Source organism: Penaeus monodon, chromosome 4, assembly GCF_015228065.2.
Source record: "Penaeus monodon isolate SGIC_2016 chromosome 4, NSTDA_Pmon_1, whole genome shotgun sequence".
NCBI classification, from domain to species: Eukaryota; Metazoa; Arthropoda; class Malacostraca; order Decapoda; family Penaeidae; genus Penaeus; species Penaeus monodon.
Genome location: NC_051389.1, coordinates 50,632,542 through 50,640,750, shown reverse-complemented (window position 1 = coordinate 50,640,750; position 8,209 = coordinate 50,632,542).

The window sequence follows — 8,209 nt, the reverse complement described above, 5'->3', positions numbered from 1 at the left end:
CTGCGAGGCCCTCGTGGCGGCGCTGGTGTCCCGCGTGACTAACCTGCGCAGGGAGATGCTCTTGCACCTTCACAGGCAGTACTGCGCTACAGCCGAGACGTAAGTCCTCCTTGGCTTTGGGCTGTGTGGTTGGAAAGTGTGGGTCATTTCTGTAATGCTGTGCTGGGTATATTTCTGTAATGTTGTGCTGTGTGTTTGTGATGGTGTGCTGTGTTTGTGTGATGCTGTGTTGTGTATTTCTGTGTGATGTTGTGTTTTATGTGTACTGTGCTGTGTATTTCTGCGTATGTTACTTTGTGTCTTTATGTGTTACTGTGTTGTGTATTCCTGTGTGATGCTACTCTGTGTATTTCTGTGTAATATTGTGTTGTGTGTTTCTGTGTGCTATGTAATTTCGTGCATTGCTGTATTGTGTATTTCTCTGTGTTATCATTATCTTTGCATGTGCGTGTATACTAGTCACTGTAACTTCCCAATAACACTCACAAGAAATCCTAACACCAATCGCCCCCTCAGGTTGTGTGCGGAGCTGAAGGAGATCACAGAGCGCGCCCTCAGCACCCCGGGAGACACGCTCGAGCTCATGGCGCACAAGAGCTACATGGAGAACGTCATGGAGAACCAGCTAAACACGCTCGAAACCCGGGTCTGGCGCCTCCACACGCAGCTGCAGGTGAGAGAGGGTGGGTGCGGGAGAAAATAAACGCATGTTATATGTATAGGCAGAAATATACGTATCTGAACAGACACGTGTACACGTATGCGCACACGGGTATGTGTGCTTATGGACAATCGTCTACTAACTATTGTTTATTAATTATTCACAAATTTAATTGTATTAGCCATTTATCCTAAACTCTAAGTCATCAGCCAGCTATAATAACTAGCCATTTTTCATAGTAAACCCCATCAGTATAGTTCAGCTCGTAAATCAGAGCCAATCATTAATCATGACTTTCAGTGTATAAAAGATTTATAGAAGAATGTATATATCTTAATTGCGGTAGATAGGTAATCGACGCGTTTCGATGAAATCTGAATCTTTATCTGAAATACAGTGTACTCTTAACCACCAACGACTAACCTGATCCCTTTCCCTCCTCTTCGATATCCCGCGCCCCTTCCCCTTCCCCTTTCTCTAGCCCCTAACTTTCCCCTCTCACATTTCTCTTCCCTCTGCCCCTTCCCCTTCTCCTCCTCTTCCCTCTGCCCCTTCCCCTTCTCCTCCTCTTCCCCTCCCCTCGCCCCTTTCCCTCCCCCTCCCTTCCCCATCCTCCTATCACTTACTTTTCCCCTCTTACTCCTCCCACCCCTTCCATCCTATCTCCCCCCTTTCTCTTTCCCCTACTTCCCACTCTTCCTCCCTTCCCCACCCTCTTTCCCACACACACTCCTCTCCCCCTCCCCTTGTGTGCTGTGTGACAGTGTTCTGCAGTGATTACCTCGCCAAGGAATCTTGCTGACCCGCGTTCAAATCCCGCTCCGCCAGTGGATTGTAACCCCGGCCATTCCTTGCACACAGGAGGAGGGTTTAATTTAAAAGCAAAATCAAACCGACAGCACGTCACACCAAGCACAAATGGAATAAAAACCCGAATTGCAACTAATAATCATTATCAATAATCATCCTTTCCCTTCAGTTTCTGGCCGAGAACATGTCCCTGAGTTCGGAGGAATGCAGCGACGCCGTACAGCCCTTGGCGTGGTTCATCCGCCTCCCGGAGGTGTTCCGCCTCCACCTCAACATCATCACGGAGAAGAGGGCGGAGTACGAGGCCAACCTCAGGGTGGGTGGCTCTTGGGGTTTCGAGAGAGGGGGTAGGGGGTAAGGGAGGAGGGGAGGGGTTAGAGGAGGTATATATGGGGGCTCGGGTTGCAAGGGTAAGGATAGGGGAGGGGGAGTTGGAGACGTGTGATGGGACAGGGATGTGTGTGTGTGTTTGTGTATGTGTGTGTGTGTGTGTGTGTGTGTGTGTGTGTGTGTGTGTGTGTGTGTGTGTGTGTGTTTTGTGTGTGTGTGTGTGTGTGTGTGTGTGTTTTGTGTGTGTGTGTGTGTGTGTTTGTGCATGTTTGTGTGTGTGTTTCAGTCATGATAATTTGCTGTCAAATCTCGTATTTAGATATCCTATAGGCAGTACCGTCCGTGATTTAACCTTAATTAATCAGTTTCTCTGGTGATTAAGGAAATATCTCATTGTTTTTATTGGCTTTATAGAATTTCCTTTTTTATGATATATTAAATCAAAATTACACCTCCCATAAACAGGGGCGTCATTTCAGCTTTTTCTGGGAGGGGGGGGGGCGGTGAATACTCAATAACTATAAACAAAATCCATCTGCATTTAATGATAAGTCTATATTGACTCAATGTTATGGTGTACTTTAAATTTCTATATGTAACATTTCTTTTTTCTGGTATTCACAGATAATATATATAAATTTATTCATATGTTGTTGTTGTAGTTCTACTACCACTAGTTGCAGTACAGTTTTGTGGAAAAAGAGTGACTACCGTGTCATTGGTGATACAGATGTGATTACAATACATACATGTTTAGAAACATGTGCTTTTGAACCTTTTGGTTGAGAGGTAAATCTAGTATTATTGTATATATTACTGTATATAGATATAAAAAAATTAAGTATATATTACTATATATAAATATACAATATCAAGATAAAGATCAATGCTAACCAAGGGTATCAACGGGGGGGGGGGGGGGCAGTTGCTGTATCAGTCTATTCTGCTTTGTATGTATCTATAATCAAATTCATTTAACTCTAAAAGTTGCTGGGGTGTGGCCCTGGGTGGGTGGGTGGGGGGGGGGAAGACAGACCCTGAGGGAGGGCAAACAGAGTCACCAGCCACCTCCCCCTCCCCCCCTCCCCCCAATTGACGCCCCAGCCCATGAAGTATGAATTCGAAAATACAAGGAATCAACGGTTTTATGCCCGGTTAAAATAACTTGTGTAGGCCTATGACAAAGAAACTGCTGGAATAAATGCTGTTTTCAAAGCAGGATGGCGATTTTTAAATTCTTTCTTTGTGTTGTGTGTATTAAGGAACTTCACTAACAGATATACTTTTAATTTGTGTTATAAACAATTCACTTCCACGTGATTTTTTTTTCTCTTCCTTTTGCTGTGTAAGTCCCCTGTTGTATAAAAGTCTTGTCTTATTCTAATGGCTACCAAATAAATGTCATTTATTTCCATTTTACGTTTTATAAGTAAACTTACTTTCACTGTACTTGCAGTCGCATTAAAATCAAAGCAGACACAACCCTGTGATCGTTTTTTTTTTTTTTTCGCTCGTATATAATTTAGTAGATAAGGCACAGACTGCTAAATCAGATATTTTCTCAGCCTTAAAGAAAGCAGTATCGCCGACATATGCTTATACTGGATATAAACAGAAGCAATAAAATTACACAATATATTCCAGTCTATCTACTATTCTCTCTCTCTCTCTCTCTCTCTCTCTCTCTCTCTCTCTCTCTCTCTCTCTCTCTCTCTCTCTCTCTCTCTCTCTCTCTCTCTCTCTCTCTCTCTCTCTCAAATCTCCCCCCTCCCCTTTCTCTCTCTAGGAACGCCGCGAGAAGTTCCAGGACGAACTAGCCGAGTACGCCGAGCAGCTCGAGGACTTCCAGAACTTCGGCGACCACAGTGAAATCCACGAGTACCTTCGGCGTGCTAAGTCCTTGCACACGAGACTCGACCACGCAGCCAACTACACTGACCAGATTAACAAGGAAGAGGAGGCTTTGTCATGGAACACCACCCATTATCCACTTAGGAAACAGGTGAGAGGAGAATAAAAAAGGTAGTGGAATAAGGGGAAAGAGGCAGATAGATAGTTGGGTAGATAGCTAATTAGAATTCTTAAAAGATAAACATTGTCTGAGGATATTTACACCAAACCAGGCCAGCAAGGTGGAGAAGGCTGGAACACTTCGATTTATTTGATTAAGACGGAGGTAAGGAAGACGGGAAGGGAAAAATGATAGAGACATGGGTAGGAAGAATGAGGAACATGGATGAAAAGATGAAAGACAAGAAATAAAAAAGAATGTGGGTATTTAGTACCCATTTCAAAGACAAGATGGGGGGGGAAGCTCTCTCATTCAATACCAAAAAAATAGGTAAATGATGAAAGATAATAGAATAAGAAGTTAGAAATTTAAGTGTAAAACCTATTGACTTTTCACAGGTCAATTAGCAGGCAGAACAAACATTACACATTTCCGGCTTTGGTAGCAAATGAGGAATTCTGATGGTTTCGAGACCCTTTATTATGGTAATCACTAGCTCAGCAATCAAGGGAAAATGAAATTGGACAAGTCAATGATTTAGAGAATCAGGTAGAAAAATAGCGATATCAATAAACAAATTGCAAATAGTACTGTTAACCCAGTCTACTTCACCATCTTTATACTCCATCCTAGTATATTTTAGTTTTATTACTATTATGATTGTTAATACTAATATAATAGTGAATATCATAATAACAATAACACTGATAACAATGATAATGGTCATAGAAGTGAAGATTAACCTATTAACTGACTGTGATAACAAACAAGCATAAGAAACACTAATATATGGAAACTGAACTGGATACTACATGTAACCACAGTTAATGGGTTAATCAGAAAATGGAATCAGGCCAGAGGGGCTTTGAAGTGCAAGGAAATAGGTGAAGTTGTAACATGTTCGACTTATCATCACTAACCCTACAATTTACATAAAATGGTGGCAGTGGTGGGATCCTTTAGTTCACGGGGACTCATAAACTGATAAATATTGTGGGTGGAGGGGAGAAATTTAGGAAGTTCAAAGGTGTGTGTGTGTGGGAGGGGAGGGGTAGAGTAGGATAGCAATGAGATAAGGAGATAGATCATGTGTGTATAGATAAAGGAATTAGATATTTCAGAATCTCATGTATTACTTTTGACATGAGCATTACCACCATCATAAAAATCATCACCATTAACACCATCACTTGTATCATCAGCAATACCTACAGCATCTCCATCACCCCCCCCCCCGCCCCTATAATTATCTTCACCAGCAGAAACATCATACACCGTCCTTACTATCACCACCACCAAAACTACACTACCTCCGCCACCACCACCACAACCCCGCCATTATTCCAAACCCATTATTCACCCCCACTAACCTCCCCCTCCCCTGCCCCTCTCCCTCCCAGGTATCCGACCGTCTGGCGCCCTTCCTGAAGCTGTACGAGGTGGGCGTGGAGTGGGCGGACCGCCTCGAGGAATGGCTCCACTCGCCCGTAGGAACCCACGATCCTGACGTCATCGCGCAGGAGGTCGCGGCCACCTGGAGGACGGTCTACAAACTAGAGAAGGGTTTCGGGGATATTCCCGCTGCGAAGGACCTCGTGCTGGCGGTAAAGGATTGTTTTCTTATAAATATATACTGGATTTTTTTTTTTTTTTTCTTTCTTTTTTTTTTTTTTTTTTTTGTTAATGATAGAGCTTTTTGTCTATATGTCTCCATGCTGTATTTTGCACATTTTAGTTGTCTAAATTTCGTTGAAAGTTGATGGTGAATGAACTAGAATCACTAAAAGATATCCATTCTAACAAATTCTGGTATAGATTCAACAACGAAACATACGGAAAACAAATATTTTCAAAATAAAAACTAAAAATTATGTGACACTCCCTCTTTCTGTCAGTCTGTCTATCTATCTGTCCATTTGCCAAACTGTTTATATATCTGTGTATTTATCTCCTCCCTACCTCTCATCTACCTATCTACCTTCCTGTCTTTTCTCCTCTCTCTCCTCTCTTTATCATTCACCCCTCCCTCCCTTCTCCCTGTTTCCCTCCCTCCCTCCCTCTCACCCGCTCATCCTCCTTCTCCAACCCCCTTTTACTCGCTCATCCTCCTCCTCCCTCCATCTCCCACTTACCCTCTTTCACCCCACTCTCTGCCCCTCCCTCGCCCTTTCGCTCACTCCTCCTCCCTCTCTCGCCCCATTCACCTTCCCTCTATCCTCTCCTCTTATACCTTCTCCCTCCCTTCACCCCACTCACCCACTCCTCCCTCCCTCCCTCCCTCTCTCCATCACCTCCCCTCACCCTCCTCCTCTCCTCTTTCGCCTCTCTCCTCTTCACTCTCACCTTCCTCCTCCCTCCCTCTCCCCCTCCCTCTCTCCCCTCTTTCCCTCCCCCTCACTCTCTCACCTCCCTCCCCTTTTCCATCACCCCACTCACCCTCCCTCTCCCCCCTTCCCTCCTGCAGGTACGCCAGAAGATCGAAAGCTTCCGGGAAAACCTTCCGTTGGTGCAGACTCTCGGAAACCCCGGCCTCAAGGAACGCCACTGGGAGAAGATCTCGGAAGTCGTGGGATACCCCTTGAGGTGAGACGGATGTGGGGGGGGGGGTGAGGGATGTTGGGGGGTAGGTGGAGGGGTGGAGGGAATGGGTTGGGGGAAGGGGGGGTGAGGGAAGTTGGGGGGATGGTGGAGGGGTGGAGGGGATGGGTTAAGGGAAGGGGGGATGAGGTGGAGGGGATGGGGATGGGGAGGAGAGCGGATGTTGGGGGTGGAGGAATGGGGGGAGGGGAGAGGGGGAGGGTGGAGTGAGGATGTAGGGGGTGGATGGGGGAGTAGGGGGAATGAGGTCCTTGTCCAGGAAAGAATTTGTAGAATTTGTAAGAATCTGTTTTTAGATTTTTTAAAACATGTCTCGAACACGTGCAAAAATTGGGGATCGACTCAAAAGCAGATGGAATGTGTAGATGGAGAAAAGGAATTAGGAAAGAGGAGAGATAAGGCGGGAAATGAAGAAAGTTTCAGATTGGAGAGGGAGAGAGAGGGATAAGTAGAGATAAGGAGGAGGAGAATAGTGAAAAAATTGAGGATAAAAATGGAAATAGCGCAAAGTTATGCTTCAAATGGGAAGTGAGAAGAAATAATAAGAAGAGGGAAATAGAAAACGTAAATAAAGGAAACGCCTAAAGAAAGAAAGAGAAAAATATGGTAAATTTTGTGTTTATTGTGTGTCTTGGCTTCAGGCGAAGACAAAGACACGGGATTATAGAAAATAGAAAAAAATATATAGTTGTTGTATATCTATATTTACGTGTTAGCGCGAGTGCTTGATATATTAATATTTATTTATGCATTTCTTATTTTCCATACTTGCAGGAATTCATATCTTCAACAAAATACGAAATAATTCACCATTCTTCGACAATGAAAACAAACAATTTTTCAATTTTCCATATTACCATCAACACCAATTATCATTTAATTCAAACCATTTTTCGATTCATTCGGTTACCATCAACACCATTTTTCATATTATTAAGATAATTTCCCAATTTTTTCGATTACCGATTTATCATTTTATCAAAACCGTTTCCCCGTGTTTCTCTTACCCATTTCATTCAAACCATTAATCAGTTCTCTGTATTACCCAATTTACATTCAACTTAAATCATATATATCAATAATTTTCTCTATCACCCATTGACAATTTAATTTAAACAATTTCACAATTCTATTTATTACCAATTTAATATTTAATCCAATTATTTCTATTTTCCCCTTACCATTTCATTCAAAATCATTTTCCGATTCTCTCTATTACCTATTAACTATTTGATCTAATTCTCTCTATTTCCTCTTTACCATTTCATTCAAACCGCTTCACAGTTTCTCTATTTCCCACATACCATTTAATACAATTCTCTCTATTACACCTTCACTCTTTCATCCCATACTATTTCCCAATTCTCTCTCTCTCTCTCTCTCTCTCACTCTCTCTCTCTCTCTCTCTCTCTCTCTCTCTCTCTCTCTCTCTCTCTCTCTCTCTCGCTCTCTTCTCTCTCTCCTCTCTCTCTCTCTCTCTCTCTCTCTCTCTCTCCCCTCTCTTCTCTCTCTTCTCTCTCTCTTTTCTATCTCCCCACTTCTCTCTCTTCTCTCTCTCTTCTCTCTCTCTCTGTCTCCTCTCTCTCTCTCTCTCTCTCTCCTCTCTCTCTCACTCTCTTATCTATCTATCTCTCTCTCTCTCCGTCTCTCTCTCCTCCTCTCTCCTCTCTCTCTCTCTCTTCTCCTCTCTCTCTCTCTCTCTCCTCTCTCTCTCTCTCTCTCTTTCTCTCTCTCTCTCTCTCTCTCCCTCTCTCTCTCTCTCTCTCTCTCTCCCTCCCTCTCCCTCTCTCTCTCCCTCT